Genomic DNA, 22744 nt, shown 5'->3' with positions numbered 1-22744 from the left:
TAGGCACTACTATAGATGTTGAAAATACAGTAATAAACCAGACAAACAGTTGCCCATCATGCCGGAGATCCTAATTTAGTGCCATGAGATTAAAAACACATTAACAAATATTTCAGATTAAATTGAGGTAGTACAGTTATAAAGAAACAAAGTAAACAGTTCAGGAAAAACATGGATGGCAGTCCTAGGAGGGAACTTTGAGCTATTTGAACCACAAAAGGCGGCATTACACTAAAAATGTAGGAAGAGAGTTGTAGGACAACAGGAAATATGTGCAAAGGCCCTGAGGTGGCACTGGGTTCGGAATACTCAAGGGTGACAAAGAGGTCAGGTATGACTGGGACACAAGGAATGAGGAGAACGGAGGGAAGAGATGGAGACAAGCCTGATCACACCTGAAGGCTGAGGCAAAACATTTGCGATTTGCTGTAACTGCAGCTGGGAAACCTTTGGAGGACTTTCATCAGTGGAGTGATGAGATCTGATTATACTCTATCTTGAGGGGGCAACAGTGGAAGTACGCAGTGAAGACGGGATGGCAGCAGCAATCCAGGTGAGCCCGATGCTGGCTTAGACAGGCAGGTAACACTGGAGAGGGTGAAATGTGGTCAGAAGCAGAACCTGCAGGAGTTTCTGATGCACTAAGAGGAGTCAAGATTGGGTGTCAGTGTTCAGGCCAGGGTACCTGAGTTGATGACAATGCCATTAACTGAACTAGAGAGGAAGATGGTAGGGGAAATGGCGGGGCTGGGGAGGGTAGGAATCAAAAGTTCAGGGGCGCCTGGGTGGCTCAGTCAGTTGAGCGTCCGACTTCAGCTCAGGTCATGACCTCATGTTCGTGAGTTCCAGCCCCGTGTTGGGCTCTGTGCTGACAGCTCCGAGCCTAGAGCCTGCTTCAGATTCTGTGTCTCCCTCTCTCTACGCCTCCTCCGCTCATGCTCTGTCTCAAAAATAAATAAACATTAAAAAAAAATTTTTTTAAAGTTCAAACTAGGCATGTTTTAAGAGACCAAAATAAGTTTATTTCATTTAAATAAACAGTAGATATATGTAAACATTATGAGAATAACTCAAGAGAAATAAACCAGAAGTTGAGATGGGATTTGAAACAAGGGGTGGGGAGAGATTTCAGGAATTCATTCAAGATAATAAAAAAAAAAGTTATTATCAGGGAAAGGAATTTTAAGATTTTTGAGTTCTGGATGGTAACAATTAACAAGGAGAACATCAACAAAGGCTATTATTTACTGAATACTTATCTAATGTCAGACAACAGGTTGAACACTTTCCATATATTATTTTAATCATATTATCTCGCTCATACATAAATGGTCAACCCTGCTAAAATCAAGTACTTCTTAATTCAAAGTTTCTTTTGGATTTTCATTCCAACGTTTCGACCTATTCATTAGATCACAAAATGTGGTCATTTGTGTAGTTCGAACTGAGTAGCAAGTTATCAATGCAGAGTAGGTATGTCGAAGAAACATCAGATCACCATATAAGACAGTAGTCAATATGGATACTGAGTCGACTCACTGAATACCACCATGGCATAAGCCAGTGTGTAGATTTCCAGCTCACGTGACTGTCTTGCCAAGCATGGGTCAAATACCATCAACCTTGTACAATTTCCACTCACATCTGGAACTTCAGCTAGTTGTACAAAGTCCTATGTGTCTTAAAGGCTAAAAAATTATTCTGGGGCACATCAAAAAGCCAGACCCAATTGCAGACCCAATTGCAGACCAACCAAGGAGGACACGGAATGGATCCTATACCTTCAGTGATGGTAACTTCTGGTATTTAGAAAATGACCACACCTTTCTAGAATCTTAAATTCTGGACACTCCTAGGAATATACCCTCAAGTGACTCTTACACATTTACAGAGAAGGTATATACAAAAATGTTGACAACACTGTTCATATTAAAATAAATTCAAAACATCCCTAATGTCCATCAATGGTACATTGAATAAATAAATTCTGCTACATTCATATGATACAAGAGCCTACTGTAGTGAAAACAAACTATAGCCATACACATCAAGAGAGATGAATCTCAACACTACTACGACACTAACCAAAAAAAAAAAAAAAAAAAAAAAGCCATTGGAGAACACATATATATCATTTAAGAATGTTCAACAGTGGAAAAATGATATTTTTTCTCTGATACATATATGGGGGAAACTTTAAGGAAATGTTAAGGAATACACAAAATTCAGGAAAATGGTTTCATACGGAGATCCGGTGTGGGGCAAGTGCTCAGTAGTGGCCTACAGGGGCTTGATATTCCTCCTAATCTAATTCTAACAGGGTGGTGGAAACAGGAGTGATGGGTTCTTACTAGTCTTTAGAAGGTACATATTTGTTTAAATAGGCATGTGTCTGACATGATTTCACAATAAAAAAGAACTATTTGACAGTTATATGTGGGAATAACCTTCTAACTAAACATATGCTTTTCCTTTCTACCTTAATCCTGGGAACTGTACACCATGAAGAAACAGTGATGGAGACAAATTAGAACAGATTAAGTGCCTTAATGAAAAGGAGTAAATTATCCATCCATCCAAACTATCTATAGTGGCAAACGGTAGAATGCAAAAGCAGAAAATTTTAACAACTGCTGAATTTAAGATAGAGATTTGAATATTTTTTATGTTCAAGATAAAAACTTGAAAGAAGAAACACAGAATTCTGGACCCCAAACATGAAGCAGTACCTCTGGGGTCCAGGTCGGGAAATCTGTACTTTTAATACAGCCCCAAGGGATCCTTGTGTTCAGGCTTGTTTGAGGCTGATCTTGTGCAAAGAAAAATAATAGCTCTCAACCATGCCAGGCAGAACTTAGAATTCAAATCTGATTTAAGTGATTGAGTAGCAACTTGAAAAAAAAATACCAATCTTTAAATTTTAAAAAATTTATTAAAATCTTTTACAAAGCAGCAAACATCAAAATCAAATGTATGTACATACTACCTCATAAGCTGCAGGTGTTCACAGGTTTATGTACATACTACCTCATAAGCTGCAGGTTTACCTCTCCTCTCCTTTGAGATGCTCATTTCTTTTCCTTTTTCACCCCAAATTCTCTTCCCGCTGTTATAAAATTTTACTATATGGCTTTATCCAGAATGTTACATAAGGCAGGATAATTTCCAGTTGGTACGAGCATGAATGTTGTAACTTAATCCTCCCTTAACATTCAATGGATTGTTTTCAGATTTCCCAATCACCGAGCAAGGACAAAAAGTGCCATAGGTTGACAGGAGGCTGAGTTTTGGCTTTACATCAGATGGAATTCAGATTAAAAAACTGAACTGTGTCTCCATAACAAGTCAGCATGACGTGGCCCCAAGAGTTATGAATTCCAAAGGTCTTTTGCATTTTCAGGGCTTAGGCTGCATACGGGGGAATCTAAGCCAACTGGCACGTAATAAAGAGGGAAAGGAGACGTGGGCTGGATAGGACGAGGTGGTTTGCTGTTTTGCAAGGCAGCAAACCTGATAGCGTAAATGGAATCCTACAGCAAGAGAGCATTTACATGGGTTCCTCTTGCTGTGTAGAACACTGCAGCTGTGCTGTATCTTGCTCGTCAGTTCCACCTTTGTGAACAGTGACATACTAGGAAAGCTCAATGAAACCACAAGCTCCGGAGCCATAACATGGTTATTTGAAACTTCAATCATAAAACTGAGAATAATGAGAATAATGGTCAGCTTTTTACAGTTGAATGTTTACTGGAATCTGTCCTGGCATCTCGGCAAGGGAGCCTCTGGACATGTGATAATCTTGCAATTTTCTAGGCAGAAGTCTTGGAAATTTGCTAATGCAGACTAAGACCTCGGGCTCTGCCCGTTTCCAGTGCCTTCAACCGTGAGAGGAGAGAAACGCAAAGCAGGAGGTCACTGTCTGTACAATTCCTGTTTCTTCCTGGAAGGGCAGGAAAAACAGCTGGTTCCTGCAAAGTCGTAGTCCATCTACCACAATTGTCCATTTGGGTTTAACATGGAACTTCTAGATGACATCCTCTGTATTCAAGGTAGGAATACTTGAAGGAGAGACTGGTGCACACCAGCACACTTCACATAGTATGAACAGTGGTTCAGATAGAGACAGATCCCAGGTATCCCTAACGGCTACGTGACTTTGAATGACTACTCTGCTGTTGGGTTATCTGTTGTGTCATGGGCAGCATGGCAGTTGGATCCACCTCCAAGAATGAAATGGTACACTCAGCACTTAAAACAGTGCCTGGTACATAGCAAATCCTCAACAAACATGCATTATTACTATAATTTCACTAGGTAAAATAAACCAGCTGGTGAAGAGACCAAGAATAAGTTTCAGCATTCAAATGTAGTATAAAAAAAGAGCTGTCTGCCATTCAGCCACTTAATATGCATTACTAAGCATCCCTGGTGAAGACTTTATACTGGGTTTCAAACTGACACCAATAACTCCCCATCTTCTGCCACCAGTGAGTATGGTTCTAGCAGACATGATTTTACGAGCACTGTAATGAGTTTCAAATTGGAAAGGACTAGGAGAAAATGGAGGCATTGCTAGAGGGCTTTTTCTATTTGTAGCTAAATGAAAGACAAATGAGTTAGAGTACATCTTACATGTTCCACAGGATTTGCTTTTACCTTTTAGTAAGGTAGTGACATTAATTATATTATTCAGATAAATGGATTTGTCCAGTAATTGACTTTAAAAATAGAAGACAAAGTTATGTTAAAGACATCTTCTAAAAATTACAATATTCATTACAGTTCCAAGATATAAGTATTGAAGTTATTTTTTTTAATTATCCTGCATTATGAAAAACTGAGTATTTTATGTCTATATTAGTGTAATACTTCATGGCATATATTTGAGATAATATATGTGTACATGGTTAGAAGTAATATTACATTTGATTTATTTGAAAGTCTTGATAAAACTTAAGAAATGTAAATGTTGGTTTTTGGGGTTTTTTTCAAACATTCATACTTTGTAAACCTCTTATTTCACAATAATCCATGTTGGGTAGATATAAAATAACATGCTAATAATCCTAGGAATGTATATATGGTTTGCTTTAAAAAGAAATATCTATTAGGCTTTGATTAATCTCTCATGTATTAACCATTTTTTTTCCATTTCCACAGGAAGTGATGACTACTCACTTTCGGTTGTTACATATAACTTAGTGATATATATGAAAGATTTTCTCTGGCTTTTGACCCAGGATCTGGGAGAAACTTCCAAACCCTTGGGATCTCCTGCGTGATAGGAGTGTCTTTTTTTTTTTTTTTTTTAATGTTTATTTACTTTTGCAATAGAGAGACAGAGTGCCAGCAGGGGAGGGGCAGAGAAAGGGAGACACAGAATCCGAAGCAGGATCCGGGGTCTTAACTGTCAGCACAGAGCCCGATGCGGGGCTCAAACTCACGGAACTGCGATCATGACCTGAGCCAAAGTCTGACGCCTAACAGGCTGAGCCATCCAGGCACCCTAGGAAATATCTTTATTAATCATGGTAGGCCCTTGGATCACACTTAGGATTATGCTAAGGAGATGTCACTGAATGGGGACTGATCATACCAGAAAGATCACCATGTGATTAAGAGGGTGGTATTTTATTGATCTCATGACCTCTGGGGAGATGGACGGGGCTCTAGATTTAGTTCAATCACTTGCCAATGATTCAAGTAACCATGGCTATGTAATGAAACCCCAATAAAAACTCTAGCCATCGAGGCTTGAGCAAGCTTCTGGTTGGTAAACACAACTGTATGTTGGGAGGGGACGCATTCTGACTCCACAAGAAAGAGGCATGAAAATTTCAATTTGAAACCCTAAAAGACCTCACCCTATGTGTCTCTTCATTTGACTGGTCTTGATTTTTACGCTTCATAATAAAACCCACATTGTAAATGTAACACTTAGAATTCTGTGAGTCATTATAGTGAATGATCAAACCTGAGGTGCTGAGAACCCCTAAATTTGTAGCCAGTTGTTCAGAAGTGTGGGTGACCTGGGGATCTCTGAACTAACGGGTATCTTATGGGGTGGCAGTTTTATTGGGTATTGTACCTTTATATTCATGCAGTCTGTGTTAACTCTGGGTGGTTAGTTTCAGAACGGACCTATACTTAAAAGAGTTTTTGAAAAGTTGCTAAACTATTACAAATAGAAGCACATATATATATATGTATATATATACATATATACATATATATATATTTCTGATTACAAAAATAAAACATCATCATTTGTAAAACATCAGTAAGTATAAAGAAATGAACAGAACTCTTAAGGCAACCTTCCAAAAATAACTATTCTTAAAATGTGGGGAACGTCTTGTGTGTGTATGCATGCATGTATGTCTTTGTTTCTGTGTGTATGCATGGGAGGGGTTTTATAATAAATATTATTAGAAATACTGTGAACAAATATGTGTTTAAGTAGAAGGTACCAATAAACTACCTTAACTTATTCAAACTATTCAATTTTTATTGTTCACACTTTTCTGGTATTATGACTAATGTTACATGATTTCCATTTGCATAAATATTGGCACAAACTTCTGACTATTCCCTTATAATTCCCTTGTAATTAAATAATTTAAGAAGGATGTGTATTCTACAGGTCAATGTTTTTACAACTTAGGAAACATTTTGCCAAGTTATCTTCTTTTTAGCAAGGCTCCTTCAGTTTAAACCCAAATCATGTGAGTGACCATCTCAGTGTTAATAAATATCATTTTCCTTTAAATTTTACCAATTTGGTAAGTGAAAAATTTATTTTGTATTACCATGCCATTAAACATAATTCTTAATTCAATAAATTTTAAAAATAATTTGTTTCCTGAATTTCTTGAGAGACAGAGAGAGAGAGAGAGAGAGAGAGAGAGAGAGAGAGGGAGGGAGGGAGGGAGAAAGAGAATCTTAAGCCAGCTCTGCCCTCAGGTGGAGCCTGACACGTGGCTCGATCTCACAACCTTGAGATCATGACCTGAGACAAACTCAAGAGTCAATACTTAACCCACTGAGCCACACAGGCACCCTTTGAAAGAGAAATTTTAACTGGTATGGTGTCTTATAGATTTTAAATAATCACTAATGCAAAAATATTACAAAATAGCAGGTACTCAAGTACTGTATGGAAGGAACTTTTATTTACACATTCAAAAGGACTGTTCATTCTTCCTTTTTAAGTGACCCTTTAAATACCTATTGCTAATTAAACATATAAAGTTTGTATTCACTTCTTTGAAGAAGCAAGACAAAGACAAACGGACATTTAATGCACGCCTACAGAAAGAGCTCCCAAAATTGGAGGTTTAAAAGCAACAGATGCATTGTTTCTATTTAGCTTGCCAATGGATTCTGGATTGAATATTAATATAACTAATGCAATTACCTTTCTGAAAGAGAGAAAATCCAAATTAACACCTGTTAAAGGTACCCTCTGTGAAATCACCGCTAAAGAAGAAATTACTTCCAATCAGATTTGACAGGAATACCCAAAAATATGGCCTCTGAGCCTCCTTAAATCTTATACATTTAGGGTTTAACTAGGTTTTCTGCAGTAAATGCACTAGACTTGTTATCTGTTCTTTTGCCCAGTGCCTCTTTTTTTTTTTTTACATTTTTTTATCTTACATTAAGAGATGAAAAAGGTTGGGCTGCCCAAGAACTGATCATGTTTTTTTTGCTTCTCTTCCCTTATTTTCATCTGTTTTGTCTCTTAAAGTCCTCATATGAGTGAAGTCATGTGATTTTTGTCTTCCTCTAATTTCGCTTAGCATAATACCCTCCAGTTCCATCTACGTTGTTGCAAATGGCAAGATTTCATTCTTTTTGATTGCCGAGTAATGCTCTGTTGTGTATATATATGTATATATATATATATATACATATATATACACACCACCTCTTCTCTATCCATTCATCCATCGATGGACATTTGGGCTCTTACCATACTTTGGCTATTGTTGACAGCGCTGTTATAAACATTGGGGGGCATATGTCCCTTTGAAACAGCATATCTGCGTCCCTTGGAGAAATACCTAGTAGTGCAATTGCTGGGTTGTAGGGTAGTTCTAGTTTTAACTTTTTGAGGAACCTCCATACTATTTTCCAGAGTGGCTGCACCAGCATGCATTCCCACCAACAATGCAAAAGAGACCCTCTTTCTCCACATCCTCACCAATGTCTGTTGTTGCCTGAGTTGTTAATGTTAGCCATTCTGACAGGTGTTAAGGTGGTATCTCATTGTGGTTTTGATTTGTATTTCCCTGATGATGAGTTAAGTTGAGCATTTTTTCATGTGTCAGTGGGCCATCTGGATGTCTTCTTTGGAGAAGTGTCTATTCCTGTCTTTTCCCCATTTCTTCACTGGATTATTTGGTTTTTAGGTGTTGAGTTTGACCGGTTCTTTGTAGGTTTTGGATACTAACCCTTTATCTGATAAATCGTTTGCAAATATCTTCTCCCATTCTGTCGGCTGCCTTTTAGTTTTGCTGATTGTTTCCTTCGCTGTGCAGAAGCTTTTTATTTTGATGAGGTCCCAGTAGTTCATTTTTGCTTTTGTTTCCCTTGCCTCCACAGACGTGTTGAGTAAGAAGTTGCTGCGGGCAAGATCAAAGACGTTTTTGCCTGCTTTCTCCTCGAGGATTATGATGGCTCCCTGTCTTACACTGAGGTCTTTCAGAACTGATCATCATTTTTACAGCCAATGTTTCAAATCAGAATCTGATCTATTAATAATGATCCTTTTTTATCTTTAAATTGTATTCAGTAGGCAGTACACAGATAGTAATTTCATAAAAAGCTTTGGATACTATGACAGAGGTGGAAACAGAGGCCCAGAGAAGTTATTTAAAGACTTTTCCCCAAGGATGTACAGCCACTGAAGTACTGCCAGCATGTGACCAACAATCCAGTCCCCTCACTGCCAGACTACAATGTGTTGCTATCCACCTGTGCCTTCCTCTTATCTACCACAGCCACACCAGAACTCTTCCGTATTTACCTCTGAGGTAGGGTGGAGTGGAAAAATAATAAAAAAAAATACAATTTAACAAGCCACTTTTCCTTGTTCTGGTGATAACCTTGGTAGAATCAAAAGGCAGACACAACTAGTTCAAGTATGCTTCTTTTTGAATATGAAATTCATTTCATAACCAAGTAGGTCTGGTCTTTGAATCATTCCTACGGTAATGGGGATACATTTATATTAATCCATCTATTTTGGCTCAGGACAAGTTTTGTGGATTACAAATACACTAATTCATATGTGATATTACCATGGATAATGTTAGCTGTAAATGTTAAACTCAGTTTACTTATTTTACTGAATGCAATGAGTATGTGAAGAATTCATTCCTTTAAATACTACTTTTTAAATACTTTTTTTTTAATTGTAGAGAGAGAGCACAAGCTGGGGAGAGGGGCACAGGGGGAGGGAGGGAGGAAGAGAGAGAGAGAGGGAGGGAATCCATCTTAAGCAGGCTCCATGATGAGCATGGAGCCTGACATGGGGCTTGATCCCACAATCCCGGGATCATGACCTGAGCTGAAATCAAGAGTCAGATGCTCAACCAACCGAGTCACCCAATCGCCCCTGAAGAATTCATTTCACAAAAAAATTCTACAGTAAGATTTCTCATGATATAAACAGAGCTCAGGAAGAAAGTGCTTTTCAAGGGCCTCCTCAACCTTCCTCCCTGGGAAAATGGTCCAAGAGGAGATCATGTTTATAAAAGGGAGTACTAGGGTCTCACCTACTCTGCTATTGCCCAACAGATCTGCTGGACCAAAATGAAAACACTTTTCTGTCTTGGAGGTGGTATCATGTGGTGGAGAGAGTGTAGAGGAGAGAAGAGTGGCCTCCTGGTAAGGAATCTTAAAGGGAATGGGGGAAAGAAAATTAGCAGCAGCTACAAGCAGAAACAGTTTTGAAAAAGTAGGGGCTTTAAAGGGGATTAAATTTTGGTGGAAGCCCTACTAGAACGTAAGTCTCCTAAAGGAAGAGATTTTTACTTATATAACTCCTTACACATTCTGGATCATGACAGAGCACAGGATTTATGCATTTTACAGGCATCAGTTTCCCTGCATTAAAAAAAAAAAAAAAGGTGTTGTATATTCTAAATAAATTTAGAATTAAATTTCCTTTTTTTAAAAATTCTTTTTAAATATTTACTTGAGAGAGAGAGAGAGAGAGAGAAAGAGAGAGAGAAAGCAAGCACAAGCAGGGGAGGGACAGAGAGAGGGAAACACAGAATCCAAGGCAGGCTCTGAACTGTCAGCACAGAGCCCGATGTGGGGCTCAAATTTGAGCTGTGAGATCATGACCTGAGCCAAAGTCAGACGCTTAACTGACTGAGCCACCCAGGTGCCCCAAACTAAATTTCTTTATGTGAAGGCTTTTTTGAATGTTAGTTGACTCACATGGAGATATTTTCCCTAATTTGCTCATTTTTGTCACTTTTGCACTAGTCTACATTATTACATTGTTCTGCTCACAGTATAAATTATAAAATGAAATTCTCTTGACCACATATGACTTCTACAACCCTGCTATGTAGAAGCTACTGAAAATGTTAATCTATTTATACACAACATACTACTTACCTATATTTTATATATTGCACACTTACCTATATTTATATACTATTTATATGTTACATATTGAAATACACCAGAATACTAAGCCACAGTGCTGAAAAGAGTAAGCAAACCAGTCATGTTTTTAAATTCTCAAACAGAAATCATCATTACATTCCTATTTAAAACTAACTGGAATGAGGCCAAACAGAAAACATGATTCTTTTCAAGTAAAAAATTTTAACACTTTTTAGAGAAAATTTAAAGTACTCTTTAAATTAGCAGTTAGCTATAGAGAATTGTGAGGTTATGTACTGATTAAGACCCCTAATAAACTGGCATAATATGTTTAAAACACTCAGTTTCACCGGGTTTCAATTTTAGATATCAGTTACTAATTATCTAGGAGGTGCCAGGAACTTTGTATATTTTGAGTGAGGTGGGTATTATGGTTTTCATTACACAGATAAGGAAAGAGAAGCTCAGAGTTTAACCTGTTCAAGGTCAGTTTTACAAACTGGGGAAACTATGGTTTAAAACACCCTCATCAGAGGCCAGACTACTATTCTAAACACCACTGAAAATTGCCTTCTGTCTCCTTGTTGCCCCCTCTCTCCTATGCCACCTCCGTCACATTGCTTTCAAATTATCCAGCTCTCCTACTATCCCCTATAATATGAAAATTAGGCCCTTCTACTGAGATCCCTGTCGACTTCCATTTTGTAAGGTTGTTGAAATATATTTTGAAAAATATTTGAAATGTATTTTGAATATATTTAAAATATGTTTTGAAAAAAAAATGATAGGTTACATGTTCCAGTTCTGGGTAAGATCTAGTAAACCTACATCACCCTCTCTCTCCCACTGAATACAATTAACTAACCTAGACAGAATGATTTGGCAGCTATTTGAAGACTCTGGAAACCAAATGGGAGAAGAAGGCCAGAATTAGAAGTACCATAAACTGGAATCAGGCTCCTGATCTGTCTCTGGTATCCCTAACCTGATGTATTTCAAGGCAGCCCAAAGCACGGCAGGAGGCACCAGGCGCAGAGACAGCTCCAGGACAAGCCCTCTGCTCCTGGCTTGAGCAGCAGGAAGGGGAACTCCTAAAGCTCAGAAAGAGTTGGATAGTTTACCAATACTTTTTCTTTTTCTCCACTTGCTCATGCCCCAGATCCTGACAATCCTACTGTGGAGAAAGGTGTGATTGCATCCAAGGAGGCTCACAGGTGCCTGGAATACTAAGAGAGGGAAATCTTCCCCTGGATATAAGGACCTGGGGTCCCAAGAGGATGCGGTGAAACTTCTCCCTTGGTTTCTTTTCTCTCTGTACCCTTTAACTTGGCCTTGTACGCAAGTTAATTTGTGGGAAGTACACAGCAGAGAAAGGTAAATAAAATCTCATTTTTCTGGTTCAATAACTGAAAAGGAGGCTGAGAAAACTGGTAAGGAGATGGTAGAGGAGAAGCTTCAGAAAGTGTCCCAGTAAAGTTATTTATAAACTTCTGCATTCATCCCTGAGTGATGCACACATGGATCTGATTCTAACAAAAACTTTGAGAACTGAAGGGAGACCACAGCCCAGGTCTCAGGCTGGCCACTGCACTGCAGAAGAAATCTAAATGGCAGGGCCAAGACTCTGAATATCAAAACCGACACTCACATCGCAATGCACAGAAGGTTGGTAGAACCTGTGGCCTGAACCCAAACGGGTCAACAGCCTGCCAGAACAAGAAGAAAATCGATTTCCTCCACAGCATCTAAATCAGACTCAGAACTTTTTTAAACATAATATTCAAAACACAGTATCCAGGATAGAGTACATGTGTACATAGAACCAGGAAAGTCTGAACTCATGTGGGTTGAGAGCCACCACTAAAAACACTAGTCACAAGATATAGTCCAGAACGCAGTAACAGATTAAATACTACAAAAAGATGGAAATAATGCTGAAAAAGACAGGAAATGAGACATAGAGGAATGAAAAAGAAAACAAGCAGGTATAAATTATAAATATGTCAATAGTTACATTAAATATAATGTACTAAGCCTATCAATGAAGAGACATAGATTATCAAAATAAATGGATGTGTTCTTATAATGATCCAATTACACGCTTTCTGAAAGAATTCACTTCACATGTAATGATAAAGTAGACTAAAGGAAAGAAGATAGAAGAGATATACCAAGCAAACATGTACAAGAAAGATGGAACATAAATCAAAAACAAGTAGCAGCTGAGTGTCATCAACAGATGAATGGATAAAGACGTGATATACATATAAACCGTATGTGTGCACGTGCGTGTTGGAATATTATGCAGCCATAAAAAAAGATGAGATCTTGCTATTTGCAACATGGACAGACCTAGAAGACATTATGCTAAGTGAAATGAGTGAGACTGAAGGACAAATACCATATGATTTCACTCATATGTGGAATCTAAAAAAAACAAATGAACTAACAAAAGGCAGAAACAGACCCATAAGTACAGAGAACTGGTAGCTGCCAGAGGGAAGGGGGGGGGGCAGAAGATGGGCAAAATGGGTGAAGGGGAGTGGAAGATAGAGGTTTTCAGTTATGGAATACGTAAGTCACAGAAATAAAAGGCACAGCATAGGAAATATACAGTCAATGATACGGTAATAGCAGTATATGGTGATAAATGGTAAGTACGCTTGTGGTGAGCATAGCAAAACGTATAGAGATGCTGAATCACTATGTCGTACACCTGAAACTAATGTAACATTGTGTGTTTACTCAAAGTAAAAAATTTAAAGAAAATATTGGACATAAATCCTACCTTAATGGGCATGTATTGAACAATCCAATCAAAGGCAGAGATTAGCAAAATGGGTATCAAAGAAAAAAAAAAAACATGATCCAACTACACACTGCATGCAAGAGACATCATTTAGATTTAAAAACAAATAGGTTGAAAGTAAAAAAAAAAATCAAAAGTACATACCATGCAAGCAAGTGCTAACCAAAAAGGGCAGTGGCTATATACTTTAAGACAAAAACTATTTTAGGAGATAAGGAAGGATATCTTATAATAATAAAAGGGTCAATCCACCAGGAAAATAGAACAATCATACACATAACAAGAAAGTCACAAAATACATACAAGCAAAACTAGACAGAATTGAGAGAAGAAACAGGCAATTCAACAGCAACAGTTTGAGACTGCAATACTCTATTTTCAATAATAAATAGACCAACCAGGCAGAAGATCAATGAGAAAATAAAGGACTGGAACACTTTTATGAACCAACTAAACCTACTACTCATTTACACAACACTGCACCCAACTATAACAGACTAGATTTTTCTCAATGTATATATGGAACATACTCCAAGATAGATCACTCATCAGTCCATGAAACAAACCTCAATAAGCCTTAAAAGATTGAAATCATATAAAGAAAAAGTGCTCTGAAAATAACAGAATTAAATTTAGAAATCAAAAACAGAACAGAATTTTGGAAATTTATAATATGTGGAAATTAAACAATACGCTTCTACATAAGCAACAAATTAGCAAGAAATTCACAAGGAAAATTAGAAAATGCTTTGAAATGAATGAAAATAAAAAGACAAAATGCCAAAAAACATGAAATGCAGCTAGCACCATGCTTAGAAGCAAATTTATACTAATCAATGCACATGTTTTTAAAAAGATGGCTCTCAAATCAATAACCCAAGCTTCCACCTTAAGAGCAGATTAAAACCAAAGCAAGCAGAAGGAAAGAAACAGTAAAGATTAAAGTAGAAAGAAATAAAATACAAAACAGAAAAAGAATTAACAAAACCAAAAGTTTTTGCTTTGAGAAGATCAACAAAAGTGACAAGCTTTCAGCTGAACTAATGAATAAAGAGAGAAGACTCAAATTACTAAAAGCATGAACAAAAGGAGACATACTAGTATTGCCCTTACAATGAAAAACAAAAAAAATTATGAATATGAGCTACTATATATCAACAAATTAGATACACTAGATAAAATGGCCAAATTACTAGAAAGATATACTCTACCAAAACTAACTGAAGAAGAAAAAGAAAATCTGAATAGAATCATAACAAAAAATTGAATTAGTAATCAAAAACTTCCCACAGAGAGCCCAGGCACAGATGACTTCTTTGGTGAATTCTGCCAAATGCTTAATAATAAATACTAATCCTTCATAAACTCTTCTAAAAAATAAAAGTGAACATACCCCACCTAATTCTAAGAGTCACTGTGACCATGATATAAAAACAAAAGACATCACAGAAAAGAAAGCTACACTAATACCCCTTATGAATATAGACACAAAAACCCTCAACACTAAGAAACCGAATCCAGCAACACATAAAAAGGTTTATACACCATGACCAAGTAGGATATATACCAGTGATAAGATACTGGTCTAATCCAGATGGCAAAAAGACACATGAAACCATGCTCAACGTCACTCATCATCAGAGAAATACAAATCAAAGCCACACTGAGATACCACCTCACACCGGTCAGAGTGGCTAAAATGACCATATCAGGAAAATATAGATGCTGGTGAGGATGTAGAAAAGCGGGAGCCCTCTTGCCCTGTTGGTGGGAATGCAAACTGGTACAGCCGCTCAGGAAAACAGTATGCAGGTTTCTCAAAAAAAATAAAAATAGAACTACCCTATGATCCAGCAATAGCACTGCTAGGAATTTACCTAAGGAATACAGGAGCGCTGATGCATAGGGGCACATGTACCCCAGTGTTTATAGCAGCACTTTCAACAAGAGCCAAATTATGGAAAGAGCCTAAATGTCTATCAACTAACAAATGGATAAAGAAGATGTGGTTTATATATACAATAGAATACTACTTGGCAATGAGAAAGAATGAATCTGGCCATTTGCAGCAACATGGATGGAGCTGGAAGGTATTAGAAGTGAAATAAGTCAGGCAGAGAAAGACAGATACCATATGTTTTCACTCAGAGGTGGATCCTGAGAAACAGAAGACCATTAGGGAAGGGAAGGGGGGAAAAAGTTAGAGAGAGGGAGGGAGGCAAGCCACAAGAGACTCTTGGATACTGAGAACAAACTAAAAGTTGATGAGGGGTGGGGAAGAGGGGAAAGTGGATGGTGGGCATTGAGGAGGGCACTTGTTGGGATGAGCACTGGGTGTTGTATGGAAGCCGATTTGACAATAAATTATATTTAAAAAAGATACTGGTCTAACACACAAAAATCGAGGAATGATTTAATAAGAAAAGTCAAAAGCACCACAGTCAGCTCAATATATGAAGAAATATATCTGACAGAATTCAAAACCTTACCTGATTTAAAAAAAAGTCCAGTCAACAACCTAGAAATGAGATGAAACTTCTTTAATCTGATAAAAAGCATCTATACAGTGCCCCACTGCTAACATTACGCTCAATGGAGAAAGACTGAATGCTTTCCCAAGACCAAAGAACAAGACTAGAACATCCACTTTCACCACTTTTATTCGATTGTACTACAACTTGTATACAGGGCAATTAGGCTAGAAAAAATATAATAATGAAAGGTATCCATCCAGACTGGGAATGAAGAAATGTGACAAATCTTGCATTAAGATGCTCCTAGGAAATCTGCTAAAAACTATTAGAACTAATAAATAAGTTCAACAATGTGGCAGAACATAAAATCAATACACAAAAGTCAAACAAAAAAGTGTTCTATACACTGGCAATGAACGATATAAAAAAACCAATTCCATTTAAAATAGCATCAAAACGAATAAAATACATTGAATAAATCTGACAAAAAAAGTGCACGACTTGTGCACTGAAAGCTAAAAAATAATGTTGAAATAAATCAAATAAGATTTTTTTTAATTAAAAAAAAATTTTTTTTTAACGTTTATTTATTTTTGACACAGAGAGAGACAAAGCATGAACGGGGGAGGGGCAGAGAGAGAGGGAGACACAGAATCCGAAGCGGGCCCCAGGCTCTGAGCTGTCAGCACAGAGCCCGAGGCGGGCTCGAACTCAGGGACTGCGAGATCATGACCTTTGCCGAAGTCGGATACTTAACCGACTGAGCCACCCAGGCGCCCCGCAAATAAGATTTAAATAAAAATGCAGATATCCCAAGCTCATGGATCAGTCAACATGATACAGTTAAGGTGGCAATACTCCCCAAATTGATCTATAGATTTAACATAATCTCATTCAAAATTCAAGTTGCCTTTTTTTAGGAACTGACAAGCTAAACATAAAGTTCACATGGAAACAAAAGAAAACCGTAACAGCCAAAATAATCTTGAAAACGAAGAACTAAGATGGAGGCCTCACACTTCCTGATTTTAACCCTTACTACAAGGCCACAGTAATCCAAGTAGTGTGGTACTGGCCAATGATGGGCAAAGACAGAACAAACAGAACTGGGTGCCAAGACCATACAATGAGGAAGGAATAGTCTGTTCAACAAATAGTGTTGTAAAAACTGTACATCTATATCCAAAAGAATGAATATAGACCCCTACAACATCTGATACAAAATACTTAATTCAAAATGGACCATAAACGTAAATGTAAAAGGTAAAACTAAGAAATTTTAGGGGGCACCTGGGTGGCTCAGTCGGTTAAGCATCCAACTTTGGCTCAGGTCATGATCTCACGGTTCAAGTCCTGCGTCGGGCTCTATGCTGACCGCTGGGAGCCTTGAGCCTACTTCAAATTCTGTGTCTCCCTCTCTCTCTGCTCCTCCCCCACTCATGCTCTGTCTCTTTGTGTCTCTCAAAAATAAATAAATGTTAAAAAAAATTTTTTTTAAAAAGACAAAAATGGGAGTAAATTGTCATCACCTTGGGTTAGGCAATGGTTTCATAGATATGACACCAACAGAATAAGCGACCACAAAAGAGAAAGAAAGAAATTGGACTTTATCAAAATTGTAAAAGTTTGTAGTTCAAAGAATACCATCAAGAAAATAAAAAAATAATCCACACAATGAGGTAAAATATTTATATATCATATATGTGGTGAAGGACTTTCATCCAGAATACAGAAAGAACTCTCATAACTCAATAATAAAGACAAATACCCCAACTGAAAAACAGCCAAAAGGATTTGGACACTTCTCCAAGGAAGATATATGAATGCTAATAAGGATGTAAAAAGATTTTCAACATCATTAGTCATCAGAGGCATGCAGATCAAAATTACAATTACTTTTCACATCTACTAAGATAGCTATAATCAAAAAGAGACGATAAACAAGTGTTAGCAATTATATGAAGATACTGGAAACCCTTATTCACTGCTGGTGGAAATGTAAAATGGTGCAGCCACTCTAGAAACAAGTCTGGCAGTTCCTTGAAAAATTAAACACAGAGATGAATACAGTTAATACAGTAAACATATGACCCAGCAATTTTATTCCTAGGTACATACTAAAATAAAAATAAAAAACACTTTCACAAAAACATGTTCATAGCAGTATTATTAAAAATAGCCAAAGAAGAGAAAAATCTCAAATGTCTACCAACTGATAAATGGATAAATTCATGGCTGCAAAAATCTGTGAATACAATAAAAATCAATAAACTTCAGATGCGTGAATTTTATGTGAATTATATCTCAACAAAGTTATTAAAAGAAAGCTGGATATTAATATTCCACTAGATTTCATAGCAAAAAAAAAATTATCAGAGATAGAGGACCATCACTCACAAGTAGAAGTCAATATACCAACAACACACAGCAATCCTAAATGTGACTGTGCCTAAAAAGAGGACTTCAAAATCCATGAAGCTAAAACTGACAGCACTGAAAGGAGAAACAAAGTCCCAACTGTAGTTGGCAGACTTGAACACTTCCTGCTCAGGTAATCTACAGCACCAAGTGGGGAGAAAGTCAATAATGATACTAAAGAACTAGAGCATCATCCTCAACCTACACTGCCATTTGTAGGGCACTCCACTCAACATCAGAATGCCCACTCTTTTCAACACATGGGACCTTCACCCACACAGACCATTCTCTCTGGGTCATAAAACAAACCTTTAAAAAGTACAAAGAATTTTTTTCTTAATTACCAAGGATTAAAATCAAGCAAAGTGTTTTCTGATCATACTGTAATGTAGCTGGAAATCACTGAAGAGTAACAGGAAAATCTCTAACCACGTAGAAATAAAAACAACTCACTTCTAAATAATCCAGAGTCAAAAAGGATGTCTCAAGGGAAATAATATTTTGAACTGAATGAAAACAATAGTTCATGAATGTGAACTCTTGAGAAGTATGTATATTTTTTAAGGATTTTAAAAACTTAAAGTTATTCATAGAGCAACTTCCCCCAAGACTGACCTCATGTGGATTCCAACTACAGTTAACGTAACTTCCTAGTATAGCTCCAGTATACTACTATTTTTTATTCTCTACTTGTAAACTAATTGATTTATGCTGTCCATTTAAATTTGGAGAACCACTTTAAAACATTAATAGACAATTTCCTTCTCCCCTTAAAAATGTGATTGCACCATGGCAAGTTTATCAAGGTCAATCGCTTTCTGAGATTTAGCTATTGCAATGATTATATATTAGAGTCCAACTGTGTGGGGTCAATTCTCACAATAAAATATTCTGCAAAAACAGTGCATACCTAGTTTAGGTTAAGGACTTTTCACATATATCACAAAGCAAATAGCACCATGAACCCAGCAAAATCCACCTCATCATGCCTCAATAAAGTTATCACCTGTTTAAATATATCTAACTATCCTTCCTTGGATAAGGACCTAACACTTACCATTTGGGAAAGGAAAGAAAAAAAAATTAAAACAATGAAATACTTTTCTACTGTGAATATTTAATTATTCAAATACAGAAACATGTGTATGTACATATTATAAACAACGAAGAAAATGATACCAAAAATCTGGGACATAATCAAATTTGCAGGTCCTTTATTCTTTTTTACTTTGGGAAAACTTCAAAACTTTTATAAGTATATAAGCCTCCAAAATTATAATACAAATACAACTGAGAAAATAAAATTGAAATAAAAATTAACACTTTCTCCAACCAGATGGAATAGAGGTGTTTTGTGTAGATTATTTAGCTGGATCTAGTTACTAAGGATATTTTTAAAGTAAATATTCTTCGATTACAACATTAAATCAAATAGGTTTTAAAAAACTTGTATTAACATGCTATCAAAGCACTTGATGTAGAAATTTTTAAAAGATTTATTAATAGAATATGCAACTTTCCTACAAGAATTTTCAAAATATTAACTCACCAGATGTTAACATTTCCAAAGTAAATGTAGATATTTATCTGCCTTCTTAAACCAATACTGTTAAGGTTATTTAAGAAAGTCAAATTGGCTAAACATGTTCTTAACTAATATGGTCCAGTTTGTTCTTGTGACTTAAAATTAGGCAGTTTTCATCACAATGAAATGAAAAAAAAATGCAAAAATTTCATAAAGAGAACTTTAGTCACACACAGAACACACACAGACAAGTATGAAAGTTTGAACAAATTGATTTCCAAAGTTCCTCCCCACACAAAAATTCTGTACCTCAGCAATCAAGTACAATAATTCTCAAGGAAGAGGGAGTGGGTGTATAAAAGAAATCTGAAACTATTCCAAATATGCCATAGAGCATATCAGACCAGGTGATGCTGATGCTGCTGATTCAGGATCATACTTGAGAACCACCAATCTAGGGGACTTCTTCCAGTGTATGAGGTTTGAAACCATTTCCCAAGTGATTTTGATATACCCCTCACCACACACCCACCCACCCAAAGTTACAGATCTACGACATCTCTTTCGTCAGTAAAAATTCATCTTCAAAGGGAATCATTATCTTAATACTCAATTAAATCTTCAATTTACTAATGTCATACCTATCTAAATTTTTCCTCAAACCTCATTTGTACACCCAAGTAAAATTCTTCTGAAGTTCAAAAGAAATCCAAAATACGCTATAAAATTTTTTTTGGTTTATTTATTTTGTGAAGGGGGGGGGGGCAGAAAGAGAGGGAGGGAGGATCCCAGCAGGCTCTGCAGTGTCAATGTGAAGCCCAGTGTGGGGCTCAAACTCATGAACCACGAGCCCATGACCTGAGCCAAAGTCAGATGCTTAACTGACAGACCCAGGCGTCCCTTGCTGTAAAATTTTTAAGTGATACATTTCACTCTCATAGAAGGAATATAATCTAATAGATTTTATAATCCAAATTGAAAAGAAAATAAAAAGAAATAGAACTGAAATAGATAATACTCTCTTGTAGCGTATCTATAACTATAGAGATGTCAGGTTCACCAAAGATGAAATGTTTTACTCACCCTTCCAAGTTACAATTCTCTTTGTAGACTTTCAGCCAAAATTTTGGCTCTTGTAAGTATGTATAATTATGTGGATTCGCTTTATGGGTTTCTTGGTTACTAGGGAACTGGACAGATGAGTGGGTTCAATATGAATGGATTAAAGTCCAATGATTATGAAGATTTCAGTCATTTCCTGTTCCACACCTTGGCAACTTAATAAGCTGCTGTCACATAGCTAGAATTAAGAAAACTATCCTACTCGCAAAACAATTACAGAGGCTTGCACTAACAAGATAAACCGAGGTCTGTTATATGGGAATAAAATATGCAGTAGAAATTTTTGTATTTGTCCCCAGTAGAAATGTCCCAAAGGTACACAGAATCTCTCATTAAGACTATTTGTAGAACATCTATTTATTTAATTAAATCAGCCCTACGGAGAAAATGTGATTAATTTCCACTGGGAACAAATACAAATGGTGGCAAAATCTAATCTATTTATATTATGTTTTGAGAACTTATATAAACATATTTCTTATTTCAGCCACATGGTTCCTCTTAAACAAAGGGTTTATGGTGGGATATTTCCTTCTTTTTAGCAGATAAGAATCTTGGAGGCTGGTTATTTGGCTTTATTTTAAAATAAAAGAATGAGATTGAATGGAAGCAAAGTGATAGCCACAGTTCATAAATATCTTTAATTAAACATATTAAATTAGTTTAAATCATTTAAAAGAATATTAGGCCTCTCCATTTTGGCTTTCAAGGGTAAAATGTTTTTTTACTTAGAGTACAAAAAATATCAGAAGAGTAATATTAGCATACTATTTATACAACGCATTTAAGAAAACATTACCATGCCAGTTACGATACCTGAAAGATTACCAGAGAATGCCTTATTGCCTCATTTTCTGGCTAGTCTTCTAGTATTAAAAACTAACAAAACAGGATAGCATGTGACCTACAATGAAATCATTTCGATAAGAAACCTTACATTTATAAAAACATATTTGAAAATAGGTATTATCTGCAAACACTGGAATTGGAATTAATCAAGCACCAAGCGGTACATGTATTTATACCACAAAAAAGTAAAAATCCCTCGTACCTAGATCCCCATTTTCCATTTCAAAAGGCAACGAGTTTGTCTTCCAATAGATTATCTAAGTATACACAAACTAATAATATGCCTTTTAATACAAATGAGCCTTCTATATACCTTTCTGTATTTTGTTTCTTCATTTGTTAAAGTGTCTTGATGTTGACTACAGTTCATATAACTTTATATTTTTCAATAGCTAGACAACAGTTTATTTATTTTTGAGAGAGAGAGAGAGAGAGAGAGAGAGAGAGACCCAGAATCTGAAGGAGGCTCCAGGCTCTGAGGTGTCAGCAGACAGCCCAATGCGGGGCTCGAAGTCATGAACGATGACATCATGACCTGAGCTGAAGTCAGATGCTTAACCGACTGAGCTACCCAGGCGCCCAACAACAGTTTACTTAATTGGCCCATTTTTTTCAAGTTTTTGTTTAAATTCCATGGGGCGCCTGGGTGGCTCAGTCGGGAAGCATCAGACTTCAGCTCAGGTCACAATCTCGCGGTTCGTGAGTTCGAGCCCCGCATCGGGCTCTGTGCTGATGGCTTGGAACCTGGAGCCTGCTTCAGATTCTGTGTCTCCCTCTCTCTCTGCTCCTCCCCCACTCACACTCTGTCTCTCTTTACAAAATAAATAAACATTAAAAAAATAAATACAATAAATTCCAGTTAGTTAACATACAGTGTTATATCAGTTTCAGACGTACAATACAGTGATTCAACACTTCCAA

At 36.8% G+C, this 22744-nt stretch overlaps 1 protein-coding gene across 3 annotated transcripts in view; it reads right to left on the bottom strand.

Annotated features, from left to right (window-relative positions):
* Positions 1-22744, bottom strand: part of PLSCR4 (phospholipid scramblase 4) — a 133418-nt gene that overhangs the window by 21800 nt on the left and 88874 nt on the right. The window contains exon 1 of one of the 3 annotated variants that reach the window (XM_049628694.1): positions 10058-12667. The exons of the other annotated variants lie outside the window; for them this stretch is intronic. The gene's annotated coding sequence lies outside the window, so the exon portion shown is untranslated. Of the gene's footprint in view, positions 1-10057; positions 12668-22744 lie in introns of those variants that run through there. 3 annotated transcript variants of the gene reach the window in all.

The sequence above is a fragment of the Panthera uncia genome, chromosome C2, assembly GCF_023721935.1.
Source record: "Panthera uncia isolate 11264 chromosome C2, Puncia_PCG_1.0, whole genome shotgun sequence".
Classification (NCBI taxonomy): domain Eukaryota; kingdom Metazoa; phylum Chordata; class Mammalia; order Carnivora; family Felidae; genus Panthera; species Panthera uncia.
The sequence above is the reverse complement of the archived record's forward strand: the minus strand, read 5'-3'. Positions and strand labels throughout refer to the sequence as shown.